The sequence below is a fragment of the Podarcis cretensis genome (assembly GCF_951804945.1).
Source record: "Podarcis cretensis genome assembly, chromosome: 11".
In the NCBI taxonomy this organism is placed as follows: Eukaryota; Metazoa; Chordata; class Lepidosauria; order Squamata; family Lacertidae; genus Podarcis; species Podarcis cretensis.
In genome coordinates, this window is record NC_137180.1 from 37,864,879 (window position 1) to 37,881,301 (window position 16,423).

Consider the following 16,423-nt stretch of genomic DNA (forward strand, 5'->3'; position numbering starts at 1 on the left):
CTATCCCTTTGATTCCACAAATTCAACATTTTGGTCAGCAAATAACTTGTTTTTTCAAAAAAAAAAAAAAAAAAGGAGATTCAGGCAGGAGTCCTGCAGACAAAAAATATTTTATTCCACTGCAGTAGAGGGAAAAGTTTAAGAATTTCTGATCTCAAGACACTGTTGGGTGTGTCTGGGCAGGAGATACAGAGGGAAACTGAAAATCTCTGAGGACAATTCCTCACACTATTTGTACAGTCTGCCAATAATAAGGGAGCTGGTAATACAGTGTGGCAATAACTGTACAGGAATGCTAGAAAAGCCTAAAAGGAAACCACAATCAGATTACCAGTGTTCCTCTGCTCATCTGCAAAACTGTTCATAGCTTGTTCAACAAACTATGACTAAACATTAAGTGGAACATGGCAAATGTATGGTCTTATACTATATCCAGCCTATCTCTGCCCTTTTTCAAGATTCCAAAAGGAGTTTATTGTTTCATAGCTGGGCTTGCATTCACAAATGTCTAGAGTCAGCATTAAATGTAAGCCCTGCCACTTTCCAGCAGGCCCAGATTCACCAGGCATCAAATGACTTTGGGTGATAGACCTGCCCACCTGTCAACAGTTGCCTGTGGTGAGGTGGGCGGGAGTTTTGTTCTGACTAACCAGACAAATGCAGTCCTCCACCCCTGCTCTACAAAGAAGAACATGCATGCAAATAATATGCAACAGCATTCCATTGTCTCCCTTGCCTGGAAGAGTAGGTGTGGGGCAAGCAAACCAGGACTGCTCATCTGAAAGACTGACCATGGCTTGTTCAACAAACAATGGTTAAAAGAAGCTTTGCAACCTTCTTAACTTCCCCCTTGAAACTCAGCTATGCTCTTCATGAAAAACAGAATAGTAAGAGGGGGGTCGTTTTAGGTAAGTAGTAAGCCTTCAATAAGAGAGAAAATCAAAGATGCAATCAGATCAGAATGACAATGATCATGGCTCAACACAATACTATTTTCATGATCTAATTTGGCTGTCTTTGGGATTTCTAAAAAGAAAACATTGTAATTTTCAGCAGACATTGACTAACAGGAGCTTAAAACTACAAAGAAAACAAATTGAAGGCTTTGGGCTCAGTAAATCCGAAAATGTGTGTATATCTCTGAGTAAATCACTAGCTCTTCAGAGGCATCTTTGCAATTTCTGCAACTTAGATATACAAAAAGAAAAGGCATTTCTTCAGCACAATGTATTGCATCAACTTGCATCGATCAAGTTGATCAAGTTAGCACTTGTTCTAACTTGGAACTCACAAAAGCTCTCAGAATTGTCTTCTGAAGAAATTACGGTATATAAGAATTTACCTTTTCAGTAACAGAAAGTTTCTAGATCATTCCACATGATGTATCTGTATTGCGGTTTTATGAAACATAATTCAACCTATGATGCACAACACCTGTAAAAGTGCTTGACCCAGCCCTCCAATATGAGCAAAACCACCATAACAATGTGTCTCCTATTCTCAATAACCCACAGAGCATGACAATCAATGGTATCAAAATAATCTGAGTCTCACTCCTCTTGCCTCTCTTCATTAAAGAAGGTAAGCAATCAACAGATCCAATATTGTGTTAGTGTCAAACCCTAGCCTGGAGCCAGACTGAAATGGGTACAGACAATCAATTCTCAAGGTATTTATCCCAAAAGGTATATTTGCAACTAGGTAACGGTTGTTGCATTCTACAGAGTCAAGTACCATATTTTTCGCTCTATAACACGCACCAGACCATAACACGCACGTAGTTTTTAGAGGAGGAAAACAAGAAAAAAAATATTCTAAACAAAATAGTGGATATATGATTTTTGTGATTCATGCTGTGGCCACAGACATGTGATCTGACAGTGAGTTTGGAGTAGCCCAATGCAAAAATCCTGAGGATCCATGTGGATCCATGCTTTGTAACCACGGAGGAGGGAAGGAAGGGGAACCATGGATCCTCTGCTCACAACTGCAGCAGACCCCCCCGCCACCCGCAGGCATTCGCTCCATAACACGCACAGACATTTCCCCTTACTTTCTAGGAGGAAAAAAGTGAGTGTTATGGTGCAAAAAATACGGTAAGTGTTTCTTCAGGATTGGGCTCACCGCTGCCTCCTTCAGAACGGCCTGAACCATTTTCTCTCTTAAAGAGGCATTGGTCACATCCTGGACTTACCTAATTATTTCACTTCAGCTTGACAAAAGTTGCCAAGATAGGAAAGGCTCAAGAATACTGGTGGTAAGCTGAACCTCTCCAAACACCTTATCCACATTCTCAGGCTGAAATTAATTCCATCTAGCCTAAACTGTTCCCAGCTAACCAGGCTAGATTATTCTCTCCAGAAGAGCTGTAACAATGATGGATTCATCTTCACAATGGAGCAACTAGAAGACCACTGTTTTCTGGCCAGGTATAACTTGTCAAATCAAATCCCTTTATTGGCATCACAGTATAAAACTTTTCAGGTCACTGGGATAATTAAAAGGACAAGAGTGAAGCTGTTGAGGATCATAAGGTCATACTGTGATCGTGTGCACTTAGATATTCTGCTTCGCCCTGTCAGTTTCCTGAAAGGATGGTTTGTTGGGAACCTTTTTGGGTAAAATTGTGGCTAATAAGGAAGCTTCTAAAGCAGTGATATCTTTGTCCCGATCTGCCAGGAGAAACCTCATTTGACTTCTCAGAGTTCTAGGCCAGAGGTCCAACATTTTGCTCAGCTTCAGTTGGTGAGGTCTACTGTGTAGAGAGCAATCTAAGAGAATGTGGTCCATTGAATCAGGTACTTCTTGGTTGCAGGCACACAGACAGGCTTGATATGAGGTATATGAGAATCTACCTTTGGTCACTGCAGAAGGGAAAGCATTTAATCTCGCGAGCATAAAGGCTCTTCAGTGGGAAGGGAGTAGTAGATATTTGGCACAGATTCTGTAGGGTGTTGTAATACCTAAGGCCTCAGGAGAACAGGATCTCAGAGTATGAGGTAACAAGCGCAGTCTTTCGTGGTTGTAGAGACACCGCTTGTAATGAACTCATGCTGGGACTTTAACAAAATTTTGGTCATTGGACCTATCTTGAAGGAATTGCATTTTCTCAGTTATGTATGAAGACTATGCTAGTTCCTAAAAAATGGTCATTCTGAACACTGGCTGTATAACTGCAACAGTTCGCTGGTGGCTGCATCCCATGCTTCCTCTTACCTTGTTCCTTAGGCTTGGAGCTGCTTAGATCTGTTTTCTGTATAGAAACAATCTTAAGTGCCATGAAAATGAAACATGGGGAAGTACATCACATAGCTTTTTCCAAGAGCCAAACATGTAGATCAAAGCTCTAGAAGTGGATCCAGATGTCATGGATCTTCTTTCAACAATGTTATAGTGTCTAAAAATGCTTTCAGTCAGGCTGGCAGATTGCCTGTGTAACTTCCACAGAGCTCCTGGTAGCCATATCCCAAGCTTTTTATTCATGCTCCAGTCTTGGTTTTGGCTAGTAATTTTGTTCTGTAATTGGGGAGCACAGAACCAGGGTAGAAGAACACTGTGATATGTTCAGGTGCTGCAATTTGGCATGTACGCTATCCTGGAGCCAATTGCCCTGGCTGGGTTCAGAATTTCTCACTAAATGCCACCAACAGGTCTTATGTGGATCTGACCTAGACCATATCCATACCACAAGCATTAGTTTCTTCATTCTCAAGGGCTTGAAAAACCTGGTTCCCAAGGGATACCATGGTGCAGATGCAAGCTCCCAATTTGCCAGTGAATTAGCTACTTACAGCTACATGGAGAATGTTCATGTCTTCTAGAAACAAATGAGATTCAGTTTCTTGTCACTAGGTTTTATTGGCTACCAAGAACATTAACTCTTGACTGACTGCACTTCTTATGTATATTAGATGGTTGCCTTATCTGTGCAACAGTGCACAGGAAAGTACATTGCTATGGTATCACTTTTTAATTGTGACTTTTCAAGTTCTGGCTTTTTCTTTGCATGCCATATTTCTTTTATTCCTGAGTCCTGTCTTGGTTTCCAATAAATCTTCACATGTGTTTCTTCAACGGATGAATCTCTTTCTAAGTTAACCACTACCTTGATCCAAACTCCATGTCCTTTTTTGGACCTCATGTTTGCAGACATTCCTCTTCACCTGTTTTTATTTATTTACATTTACACTCCGCCTTTCTTCCATCATGGAAGCAAGGTGGTGTACATGTGGTTCTCCAATTGTCACCCTCTCAAGCAATGACTACACCCCAAGCTGCTTAGCTTCAGCAAGGTAGTGGCTCCATGTACCTTCAAACCACGTCCTAGGACCTGGATGTGAATGTCAGTCCCTGCCAGTGGTTTCAGCATCTGTTGTGTTCAAAATGTTCTAGAGTCTTTGACTATGAGGATCGCTACAAATCCCAATAAAGCAAGCACCAAGCAGGTTCCAGCCATTCATCACAAACACTCTATTTTGTGTAACTGTGTCAAGAAAGTAATGAGAATTTGGCACAAGAATAAAGCAGTACACCCTTCAAGCGACCCAAAAAGGATAAAAGGAAGTAAATACAGAGTCAATAATATCTCACACTTATCTCCACCTTCTGGCCATATGCAACTGGAGGAAGACACAGATAATAAAAGCATGTGTTTTACAATTCACTTCCCCATAAAACTGAGAGGCTGTTTCCCCCTGCTTGCTCTTCCAAAAGCCTCTTGGTTTGTTTCTAGATAGGTATGACATACCAAGTCTTATATGCTAGCATACCCTTTAATGAATTAACCAAAAGGAAAATTCATATGCATTCAGTGATACTGCAAGAAGTGGCACGGCTGTTAAGGAATGGGTCACCCATAGCTGTCTACTTAAGGCTGAATGAAACCAGTTCTGTTAATTTACAGAAGGCATGGCTATGATTACATTAAGGCATATTCACCAGATCAACATACAAAGTAACCATCTCAGCTACATTTCAGGCTAGAAAAAGGTTTTCACTACACCTGTCCTAATTATGGCCACAATGAAAAACTGGGATAAACTGCAGTAAACTTCCGAATGGGCCATTTATGTGAAGATGTTACAATATAATTGCTGTTGAAAGTCAAAATTAAAGTTAAAATGAACTATACTTATTTGAGGCTCATCAATGTTAAAGGTGTAACTTACACCTGTAATTCATTCCTGGGACATTTTGTGTTGTGAAATGAAAAGATGCAATGAGTAAATATGAAAGGAGTGTTCAATAAATAAACATCTTCCTCTGTATACATATTGCCTCCTGTGTTGTAGCTGGAATTTCACACATCAATGAATATTAATAATGCTATGAATGTTAATAATTAATGTTTGTAATGCTACACACAGTCGCCCTTCAACTGAACTTTGATAAAGTTTTCCTGTTTTTCTGGATTTATCTCCAACAGTGACAAAGGATTACTAGAAATCACGGCACTTCCTACCAAACAAAGATTATATCCTCATGGGAAGCTATCCTGCTCTTGAAGCATTTTTGTGCCTAGTGAAAATTGTGACATTATACCTTGAAGGCAGGCAAAGATGAAATATGCAGGGGAAACAAATGCCCTAATTGTGACTTGGGTCATTGCATTAAGTTGGTTCATAATCCTCATGGATGTGTGTATGTCACAGTTCCTACTAGCAGGGCTTTTTTTCAGCCAGAACTTACCCAAACTCAGTTACAGCACCTATCAGGTGGGCGCCATTACCATTATATGAGAACAAGGGAGGTGTTCATGGTGGGTTGCAGCATCTCTTTTTCTCGAAAAATAGCACTATTTACTAATACAGAATAGGGAGTGCCCCATCCACTTTTCACTGAGGTCCCATCCAAGGCTGGCCAAAGGCATTTTGTTGCCTGAAGCAAATGGTGAGAAGTCACCTCCTTCCAGTCCCACCTGTCCCTGTCCCCTACGAGTTTGAAGCCCCACCTCCACCAATATTACTCCTAAGAAAATGGAAGAAAATGAAAATGATTATCCCTACTTTAACTCATGCTACTATAAAAACATGAATGAAAAGTGTGCAGGCAAATGCCTATTGAAATCTCAGAAGCCAGAAAGGGTGACTTCAGGGGTGGAAGAAGGGGGTGTGGTGGGTGTGGACCACCCCGGGTGTCACCACTGAGGGGGGCGACAAAATGCCGGGCGGCACTCAATGCAGCGCACCTGAGCCACTCATCTCTCCTGGGAGAGACGCGGTGGTTTGGGTGTGTGCAGCCTCTGCGCTGTCCAAACAGTCCACCCGCTGCCTCCCCTCCAGCTGTAGGGCGGCTGAGGAGGAGGCAGGCAGACTCCGGAGGCCCCACGGTGCACCCCGCTCTCACCCCTGTGGGCGGCTCCTCCGCCGCTGGGTGACTTAAACAGTAATTGTGAATATCACTTTAGAGCGCTACATTGACCACCCACATTGAGCAAAATCAAAACAAATTGTGCAAAATGGCAAATGCTGGAGAATTATGCAAAATAAGAAAAATGTGTACATTTCCCCAATGTTTATTATTTAAAAGGACACATTAGGTAGGTAGGTAGGTAGGTAGGTAGGTAGATGAATACTTTGGCATCAGTGCACAACATTTATGCCTTACTGTGCAGACTCACAAGGTGCTAGCAGAAGAGAAGCTCAAAGCATGTGTGCCTTGTGAGGATCAGGTGTTTTTTCATGCATATTGAAAAGAGGAACTGCACAGGTAGAAAGAGCAGCCAAGAATGCTACCACTTCCCATAGTCTGGTACAAACCACAGAATTCCATTCCAAAATAAAAATAAGGCAAAAAGCAGGATGGCTTCTCTGTTGGCCCTTTTTTTAATCACAGGAGCACATAGCCATAAGGGAACCAGAACAAAACCTGTGTTTTCATTATAGCAAAGGAAATTTCATCAAACTTTTAACATCTCTGCAAAACAAGCTACACCTACCAAATCCCCTCTTATGGACATATGCTATACTGGAGCTCTGTCCTCCTTTGCGTGTATTCAACCTGTGGAACTCTTCAGTCCAGAAGACAGCTTCAACATTTGTAAAAGGGGATTTCCCCACTAGTGTGTGCATGTAAATGAGAGGTAGCAAACATGGTGCCCTCCAGATGTTGATGGACTACAACCAGGGTCAGCCAAAGACATTCTGACACCTGAGGTGGACTGCAAAATGTGTCAAGGAAGAAGGGATGAGGAAAGATCTATGTCAGGAACAAGGAGATGGGGCAGAGTGTTTGTACCGGGAACTGTTATCCTGGTAGATCCTGCCATCTGAGGCAGTTGCCTCACCTTGACTCATGGGTGGGCCGGCCCTGACTACAATGCTCATCAGCCACAGCCAACATGGTCAGGGGTAATGGGAGCTGTAGTCTAGCAACATCTGGAGAACACTACAGTGGCTATCCCTGATGCATATGTCCATTCTACACACAAATGTAGAATTTGTGTAGAACAGTCCATTCTACACACAAATACAAAGATATGGAGTAAATTTGCTTACTCCTCCTCCTGACCCAATCAGCAAGTAACACAAACATTAGTTGAAAAGTGTCTTGAGAAGTTGCCAACTCCCTGGCAACTTTCCTAAGTAGGTTTAAGAGCTATGACATTAGATCAATGTTGATGCTTGTAAGAGAACACATTAATGCCAATGTTTTACTTGATATTAGTCCAATTTCCTCCACTGGGGATTAAAATGTATGCTATGTCAAACAGCTCTTCCTAAAATTTCTCTGTACAACAATGTTATTTATTCTACCCTTTTCCTTCCCAACACTACTAGCCTGTTAAAAAAGTCTACAAAACAAAAACAGCCACAGTAATAGTAAGCAATAAAAAGTTACTAATAAGCATCGTCCATCACTACATTTCTTGAAGTGATTAGATTTCATGTTTGTTTATTTGTTTTTAACTCCACATAACAACAGACCACTGTACAACTTTAATAAAATCCCCAATAAACCAGGTCTACTCCATTCAATGCATGTTGCTTTGGTACACAAAAGCTAAATGCAGAGCCAATGAGCAGGTGAAGGACTGCATCCCACACTTAAGCCTGCAACTCAATGCTCTTACTCCCAAGTAAGAGTGCACTGCATTGCTTACTTAGTGTGCATTAGACTGCATCCTTCAGTCTTAATTTGACAGGACTTATTTTGAGTAAGCAGGCACTGACTCAGAATTCAAAAGAAAAATAAAACTGCAGAAGATGGAACAGATAAAAGTATTGCTCGTTTTGCAGTTCTCTGATTTGTCTTGTGTACTACACTGCTTTCCTAAAACCAGGTTTCTAAGCCAACACTCTTCCTGAAATAATTACACATTTTATTACGCTTCTATGCAAATAGTTACTGCACTTTCCTTACACTAGTAATAACTATACCACAAAACAGGAGATTGATGGGAAGCAACTAATCCAAATGTTAACAATGTAATTCAAGAGGCTCCATACCTTTATGCAAGCAAGTTAAATTAGTGGAACCACCATCTGACCTGTGTTTGTTTTGCACGTCGCCATCATAACAGTTCCCATAAAAATGCAACAGGAACAAGAGAATCAGTTTGGAGAAGCACAGCTACTTGTAAAAATCCCCCTCCCATTATGATGTATGCAGGCAAGAGAGCCGAAAAGAATGCAAGAGTTCTCTGGCACACACATAGGGTGATCAGTATTGCAGAAAGCGCTTCACTCCCAACAAGGGGTGCATGTGAGAAAAGCTAACGGCTCCCTCCCAGCGACCCAACCATTAAGGGTCTCTGGAACGAACAATGCATTCACTCCGGCTTTCATTTTCCACACTGGAAAGCCACAGCAGGCGGCAGAGCAATAAAACGACTGGCAGATTTATCTGCCTGCTTGGTCGGCTGCGGAGACAGATGGGAGGGAAAGGGGCTTAGGCGGCAGCAGCAGCAACAAACCCGGAGTGTTCCAGTGCAGTCAGGGCGCAGTCTCGAGGTTTGCTCCAGGCTCCGCAGCTCAGCTACAAGGCCGTAGATGTAGCATCTGCAAAGTTTTGTGCTCTCTGGGTTCTTCTCCCCCAGTAGTGATCTGACCAGTTCCAGTGCTAGAGGCTAAAGTGGATTTGGCGCTGTGTGTGTTTAGACGCGCACGTTCCCCTCGTGGTAGGACAGAAACCCTTTTGATCGCCCGCTGCTAAACCTGTTTGTGGGATCCCAGCTTTTCTCTGCAGCTGTTTCCAGGACGCTCCTCCACAGCAGATCCTCACTGCCTTTTTTTCTCCCACACCCACACGGTCAGACACCGAAATAACCCGGAAGGCTGCTGGGATTTGGAACGAAGAAGCTGGAAGTTTGAAGACTGCCAGCCGAAGCGTACTTACTTTAAAGCAAAACCCACCGAAATCACTGGAATGGGCTCCCCCAGTTTTGTTTCGCTAAAGAGGAGAGGGTCGTTCTCGCCTGAGCCCCTGGCCAGCAAGGCGCGCGCGAACACGCCAAGGCACACACTTTTCCACACTCAGTTTTCAGGCACGTAGGAAGAGCGGAGCTCCCCCCCCCCCCATGGCGAGACACGGTCGTCGTGACCCCCCCCCCCCGGTCACTTTATTTTCCTCACATCCAAAGTTGATAAGCACATGGAGGGAAGTTTGCTCCGCAAAAGCCGCCACCATTCCCAGCGCCTCCCTGGCCGGCCAGCCTCTCTCCCTCTCTCTCCCCGCGCAAATCCAATGAATGGAAAGGAAATCCCCTCACGGTCTTCCCCTCGGACTTACCCGACGTCCAAGGGTGCAACTTCGCCGCAGCCGCCTCGCGGGTTTCCCCCGGCTGGTAAATCCCCGGTGCCCGGCAAGAAGCGGCCGTGAGCGCGCTCGCGCTTGGCGTCTCCGCCACCTCAGCCTCTCTCCGGCCACCTCAGCGCGGGCGTCCCCCTCCGTCCTCCCTCCCCTCCGCAGGCCTCAGCGCGGCCAGTCCAGGAGGAGCGGAGGGACCTCGCCTGCTCGGCAGCTTCCCGCGGGAGGGAAGAAGGAGCGGTGTGGAGCGAGGCTGCCTCCTCGCTCGGTCCTGCCCTGGACCAGCCCACTCGACACGGCCGTCCCCCACCAACGTCTGCCTTCCTCTTCTCTCTCCTCCCAAGCCGATGGATTAAAAGGGGGGACGAGGCCGGCGGCGGAGGAGGAAGGGAGAGTGTTGGAGAGCGATTGGGGCGCCCTGAGGAGAAGCCGCCAGCGATTGCGAGACGAGGACTGTCCCTCACGAAAGGGGAAAGGAGGGAGGGAAGGGCGGGATGCGGGGCCCAAGGCAACGTACGAGGAGGGGGGTATGGGGTCGAGGGACAAAAAGGAGGAGCACACGGGGAACAAGTGTCAAGGTAGTTTTCCTCTGTTGGATGGGAATATTATATTCATGTACACACATTCACACACTTTGGCGCACAGCAAGAGAGCCGGCAAGAATTGCGAAGCTCGAAGAAGACCCGAGGGGACAGCGGTGGGGGCGCCCCATGACTTCTTGTCGTGGGGTCAGGGAGCTAGGTTCCTGAGGTAAAATGTGAGACTTCGTGAGAGGGGGAAAGTGGGCGCAAGTTTGAAATCTGATGGGTGATACGCGCAGCTTCGCTTCTCCCCGAGACATGGAAGTGTTCCTTTCATCCAGTGGCGTAGCGTGGGGGGTGCAGGGGGGGCCGGCCGCACCAGGCGCAACATCTGGGGTTAGGGCAAATCCACGGGTTAGGGGGCGCAAATTACTTGCCTTGCCCCGGGTGCTGACAACCCACGCTACGCCACTGCTTTCATCTGTTTGTCACGACGTTGTAAAAAAGGAAAACGAGGATGGAAAACCTTTCAAGGGAAAAATATACACATGCCTGCTGTCTGTACAGATGTTTGTGTGTGGTGTACAGAAAGAGGCAAAAACGATAGGAGTGCGTGAGGTAACGGGGAAGGTATCTTTCTGAGGGAGATTTCGTCAGGTGGTGTAAAAAGATCAGGGGGCAGGATGAGGGCAGATGTAAGGCATCGAGGTCCCTGCGGGAATATACGTGTGAAATGCCTTCCCACGTGAAAGCGGAACAGCCCATCCGAGGAGAGACCGCGCCAGGCTCCTGACTCGGAGCGGCGAAGCGCAGGGTTTGGTCAGCAGCGAGGCTGCTGCGAGCCAAGGCAGAGCGTCCCAAGAGGCGGGGGACGAGGTCAGCGGCTGTGTGTGTTGATAGGAGGGAGGCCCCACGGCTCCCAGCAGCGGGCGGGGCGGAGTGAGCGTGGCAGACACAATAAAGGGTTCATGCATGGAGCAAGGCTGGGGCGGGCGGGAGGAAGAAAGGCCCGCGTGCCGCGGGGGATACGGAACTCCCCGTCTCTGCTGCTCATTACGAGGGAGGGACGGAGAGGGGACAGCAAGGCCGACGAAGCAAACGGTCGCGGCGAAGCTGGCCTCGGGGGAAACCCAGCACTGGGCAGGAGAAGAGGCGAGGGAGTTCCCGCCAAGCCCAGCTACTTTTTGGCGCGCGCGCTCTCTCGCTCGCTCGCTCTCCCTCCCTGCTTGATGTGTGTGAGTGAGTGAGAGAGAGAGAGAGACTTTAATGGTACTACTAGCTTGGTGCCTCCCTGCCGAAGACGCTGCCAAAAGCACCAAACGGAAACCGAGTGCAGTGCTGAGCAGCAGTCGTGTCCCTGGGATAGAAAGGGAATTATTGGACACCCTCCTCGCCTGTCTCAGAGGGAAAGAGGGAAAGGAAGACAGCAAACAAAGCAGGAGATTGCGCTTCAAAGGAAGAGGAAAAAATATAACACAGCACTGTGTTCAGCACTGTGTATACATTGTGCGCTATGATCCTGTTGGTGGTTTGCTGTTGTGCCCTGATAAGTCTCAGTATTTTATGGATTATTAAGAAAAAGACACCTGTTGAGCAAATAAATTGAAACTTGGCATACCCAATGAGGCCTACAAATGTGGCAGAACTGGTCCTATATTTTATTTATGTAAGAATTTACATACTGCTTGATTGTAAAACACACAAACACAAAATTCTAAGCAGTTTACGATTATTCTAAGTGGTTTAAAACAATAAACATCGCCTGTAACAGTGCCACATAAGAAGTGCTGGAAATGGACACATTTACTTTTTTCAGTTTTGAAAAGGAGTATCATATACCAGTATTTCTTTCCAATTTTGGTGGAAAATGATGTACAGTGGTACCTTGGTTTACAGACAGTTCAGGTCACAGACGCTTCAGGTTACAGACTCCACTAACCCAGAAATAGTACCTCAGGTTCAGATATTTACCTCAGGATGAGAACAGAAATCATGCTGTGGCGGCGCGGCGGCAGTGGGAGGCCCCATTAGCTAAAGTGGTGCTTCAGGTTAAGAACAGTTTCAGGTTAAGAACGGACCTCCAGAACAAATTAAGTTCTTAACCCGAGGTACCACTGTAGCAGCCATAGGATTGGATAGCTCAGTTGGTAGAGCATGAGACTTTTAATCTTGGGGTTGTGGGTTCAAGCCCCACATTGGGCAAAAAAGTCCTGCATTGCTGGGGGTTAGACTAAATTTACCCTCATGGTCCCTTCCAGCTCTACATTCCTATGATTCTACGGTTGCTCGATCCATGCATTTTATTACGCTGCTTCAAAATAATTGTGCATTGTGTTATTCATCACAACTGGACCAATAAGAGTTAAAAGAAACCCTTGGAAATGAGGTTAGTGTAAACAACCAGATAATATATCATGCTGAACATTTTACTGCGACTAGCTTCAGTTTTTCTGTTGTAGACATTGATGCTGCAATGGGATACACCGTAACACTGCCAAATGCTTCCCAGTATTATTAAATTTAACTTCACCACTCATCTACAGAGAATTATTAAGTTTCAAATAGAAACTAATTATTCTGGTCTGTCTCAGGGCCGATTCTGACATAATGTCTTTCCCCCCACCCACCCTCAACAGCTGAATATAGCAGAATACTCTCAGAGGAACAAATGTGAAGGGGGTGAATACTATGTTAGATTGAAAAATCCACATGTATTTTGCTGAAAAAGATCTGCGAGCAGGAAATTAAATTCCTAACCGCTCTAGCAGTATTATGCAAAATAATAAAACAGCAAGGAGTTTGTAAATACCCCATAGTAATAACTTAAGTGTCCGCAATATATCTGCTGATTTCATGCCATAATCCAAACAAGTGTGTTCAACTATTTTGTGCTATTATGTTGTACTTCTCTATAAGAATTAGAACAACTGCGTTCAGACAAATGCATTGGAAGGGTCAGCACACGACTAGATTGAGGCTTCTCTTTCCTCCTCCCCCTCTTTTCCACTGGCATTTGGTTGTTCTCATACTGTGTAAGGGTTTAGCACCTACGGCGATAGCATTCGTGTCAGTACCTCCTATGGCACCCTCGTGAAAGAGGTCAGCAAATATTGCCTCAAAAATCTACAGTGCATGAGAAACTACATTTTTTCCACTCACTGGCACAGGTGTACCCTCTCTTACGTTGAACAGCTGCTCAAACAGGCCCACATTTAATTGGGAAGCTGGGATTGGAAATGTATTCTCTCTTCCATTCTGCACAGAGAACTGCAAAGGCTCTTTTCTGTGGTAGCCAGTGTAGGTGCCTTTTTCTTCATTGCCGAGTGGACTGATGCAGGGGCAAGTCAGTCAGTCCATTTTGTGATGCTTTATATTATTATTATTATTATTTATTTTATACCCCGCCCATCTGGCTGGGTTTTCCCAGCCAATCTGGGCGGCTTCCAACCGAATATTGAAAACAATACAGTATCAGACATTAAAAACTTCCCTAAACAGGGCCACCTTCAGTTGTCTTTTAAAAGTAAAATAGTTGTTTATTGCCTTGACATCTGCTGGGAGGGCGTTCCACAGGGCAGGCGCCACTACCGAGAAGGCCCTCTGCCTGGTTCCCTGTAACTTGGCTTCTCACGGTGAGGGAACCACCAGAAGGCCCTCGGCACTGGACCTCAGTGTTCGACCTGGATGATGGAGGTGGAGACGCTCCTTCAGGTATACAGGACCAAGGGCGTTTAGGGCTTTAAAGGTGAATACCAACACTTTGAATTGTGCTCAGAAATGTACTTTATCTCTTTCTGCGCATTTAGATGTGGCAGTCAATTCCTGATGTGCAGCCACATAGCAGTTGTTTTGTGGCTGGTGCCCATGACAATTTCTAAAAGTTTCAAAAATGCCCATTGACCCCAACCTATAAATGCTTCCTGCAAATAACACATTATTTCTGTCCACGGATTGAACAAATAATAGCAATTTAGTTGATAATTGACACAAATTGTCTTTTGTCTATAGCTACATGTTTCAGGTGCATGGAAGTGACTTCCATGTGCAAAGAAATTATCTGTTTTGTATTTGATGTTGATGTTAACCTGCTGGTACCTAGATAAAAATTGTCTACAAAATAATGTTTTTACGTGCATCTTGTTCTAAAATGCACTTATAGTTAAATAAACTGAGTATAACACATGACAGCCTGCCTAGATAGTTCCCACTTTTTATTTCTATAATAAAAACAAGTCCCTGGATGGGTAATTGGACAATGCACCATGACTCTCAGCTAAAGACCTGACACATCATGTACATGTGCATTTCCCCAACATGTATAGAAAAGGACATGCAGTAGCAACATTTTTTGGTTATATCTATATTGAACTATTGTTACATGCTCTAGGTGGGTCTATCTTTAAAGACTGAAAACTACAGCTGCTTCAGAATGCTGCTGCCAGGTTGTTGACAGGGATCCATTGTTCAAAGCATGTGATTCTGCAGCTATTTAATCTGCAGTGACTCCTGGTATGTTTATGAGTTCAATTCAAAGTGGTTGCTGTCACCATTGTGGTTTGTTTCCGGGGTATTTGAAGGACTACCTGTTCGCACTTGATTCTGCCTGCCGGTTAAGGTTTGAGGAAGATCTGCTCTGTATTTTCACCACTATCTAAATTGTGATTAGTGAATACACATGTTTTATGTTGTGGCTTTGATGATGTCAGTCACATCCAGATAATTTAGTGAAGATGATTAAAGAACAGAACTTTAAAGCTTTCCAGAGCCATTTGAGAAATAAGCTTGCATTCAAGAATTAGAAAGAAGAAAGAGATTCAGAAACCAGGAGAGAGAGAGAATTGTATATAGTATGAAATTGCCATAAAAATGCAAGGTAGCAATAGGTAATACATCAAATAATGTAAAAGTAAATGTATTTACTTAAGAATTATAAAATACAGAACTATTTAAGGTTAACCAGTTCACCTTTTTAAAAAGAACGAAAGTACTTTTTCTGAAGAAAAATACAGAATTTCTGAAGTTATTTTGAAGACTCTGAGAACTTATTGTAAAATGCTAGAATGCTAGAAACACCACTAGAGGTGTTTTTGGAGTTTATCTGGGGGAGGGAGAAAGAAAGTTGAGTCAAGTTCAAAGAAAAAACTCCAGCTGTAATGTCCTGCTACTGTCTATGTTGCACCTTTATGCAATAAATTGTGGCTTAGAATAAGGCTGCATACACACGAGAATTTACTCAATGAAGATTGAGTACATTTTTTTCTAGGTAAAGGTAAAGGTAAAGGTACCCCTGCCCGTACGGGCCAGTCTTGACAGACTCTGGGGTTGTGCGCCCATCTCACTTAAGAGGCCAGGGGCCAGCGCTGTCCGGAGACACTTCCGGGTCACGTGGCCAGCGTGACATCGCTGCTCTGGCCAGAGCCAGAGCCAGAGCCGCACACGGAAACGCCGTTTACCTTCCCGCTGGTAAGCGGTCCCTATTTATCTACTTGCACCCGGAGGTGCTTTCGAACTGCTAGGTTGGCAGGCGCTGGGACCGAGCAGCGGGAGCGCACCCCACCGCAGGGATTCGAACCGCTGACCTTTCGATCGGCAAGCCCTAGGCGCTGAGGCTTTAACCCACAGCGCCACCTGCGTCCCTTTTTTCTAGGTAGTCCATACACAATCTAGATCCATTGTATATTTTTTGCCCCTGAAAAGTGCTTCTTGAGAAACTGGTTTCATTCCAAGAATAAAAGCGCATTGTGGATTGATTCTGCATTACCTCACAGTGTGTTCATTTGGAAAGAGAGATCTAAGTAGTCCTAGCAGTGTCTCCACATCTGCCCAATGACATTGTGGGTGGGCATATACCAATGTAATCGTTCATCCGGGGCATGTGCAGGGAGGAAAAATGTGCAGATAACCTAATTAAGGAGGGTTTTCAAATATGTATCAAGTAACTACACCCATCCTTGTGGACAGCAGGATCTATAATCCATCTAGATTGAAAGCAGGATGTTGAAGACAAGCACAAGGGATCCTGGAGTGAGAAAAACAACATTTTTGTGCTATTAACAGGTTTATGTGTACACAGCCTGAACACTCTAAGGCAGAATCTGTTACTGACTTTGCCAGCCATTTAGGATGCAAAAGGCTGACACTTCCACACAGCTGCT

The 16,423-nt window shown here is 44.7% G+C and overlaps 1 protein-coding gene across 2 annotated transcripts in view; it reads right to left on the reverse strand.

The window, feature by feature from the left end:
- The window catches only part of LHFPL2 (LHFPL tetraspan subfamily member 2), a 121,921-nt gene that overhangs the window by 98,001 nt on the left and 7,497 nt on the right, over nucleotides 1-16,423 (reverse strand). Inside the window, exon 1 of one of the 2 annotated variants that reach the window (XM_079995838.1) lies at nucleotides 9,730-10,532. The exons of the other annotated variant lie outside the window; for it this stretch is intronic. The gene's annotated coding sequence lies outside the window, so the exon portion shown is untranslated. Of the gene's footprint in view, nucleotides 1-9,729; nucleotides 10,533-16,423 lie in introns of those variants that run through there. 2 annotated transcript variants of the gene reach the window in all.